This window comes from Cebus imitator, unplaced genomic scaffold (genome assembly GCF_001604975.1).
Source record: "Cebus imitator isolate Cc_AM_T3 unplaced genomic scaffold, Cebus_imitator-1.0 Scaffold88, whole genome shotgun sequence".
In the NCBI taxonomy this organism is placed as follows: Eukaryota; Metazoa; Chordata; class Mammalia; order Primates; family Cebidae; genus Cebus; species Cebus imitator.
This window is the reverse complement of record NW_016107403.1, coordinates 4,424,274-4,425,149: the sequence shown is the minus strand read 5'-3', so window position 1 is coordinate 4,425,149 and position 876 is coordinate 4,424,274. Positions and strand designations below refer to the sequence as shown.

General features: G+C 37.1%; 1 pseudogene; it reads left to right on the top strand.

The window, feature by feature from the left end:
- The first annotated feature begins 329 nt into the window (after positions 1 to 329).
- On the top strand, positions 330 to 629 carry LOC108308822 (annotated as a pseudogene).
- Positions 630 to 876: the final 247 nt, after the last annotated feature.

Genomic DNA, 876 nt, shown 5'->3' with positions numbered 1-876 from the left:
AGTTCAGTTGTAGATTTATTAATTATCTTTAGAACTGAATGGTTTTTAAATCAGAAAAATAATTATTTCATTTGTTTAATAAATTATTATTAACCTTCTCCTGTGTTCTGTGTTTATATTATGAATCTACTGGAATTTCTAGAACTAATTCTTGCACGCCTTGATCCTTCTCTTGTTTTCCAAATCTAAGCCCTTTTGTTTAAATTTCTGTGAAACTTCCCTAACCTTATATACAAAATATTATTATATTGACCCTCAGCCTTGCCCATTTTTCTGATTTTTAATTTTCTGTTAAAATATATTAATCTCAGTATGCTTTGGCCATAAAGATGATCAGAGACATCCTATTGTTTGGGATGTTGCTGATGAATGCTAGGGCAGGGCTCAACTTTAAACTGAAAAAAGAAGGACATGCAGGGCTTTGGGAAGGAGGTGTGGAAGCACAGCACAGGTGACAACATTAGGGAATTCTTACTGAGCCTCAGATATTTTGAGTTTTCATCATCCTGTGGAATGTCTTTTTGATGTGCTACATGATTATGCCGTTTGGCTGTTGGATATGGAATTACCAGACATGGAACCAGGAACTTACTTTCTTGGATGCTAAGTCTCTGTTCCTCCATTTCTGATGGCTTCAAGAATGCTTTTAACCACAAAACTTATGATCCTCACAGAAAGCCCAAGTTCCTGGTGTTGCAGTCTACTTAGTCCCTAGTTCAGCTACGTCCAAGCTCTTGTCCCATGACCAAAAACAATAAGGTGCACAGCCAGCAGAGAATGGGTAGAGTAAGATTTGTTAAGCAAAAGAAAGATCTCAGCAAAGAAAGGCACCCTGAAAGCAGGTTGCCAGAAATGAGGCTGAGTTCTTTTATATGG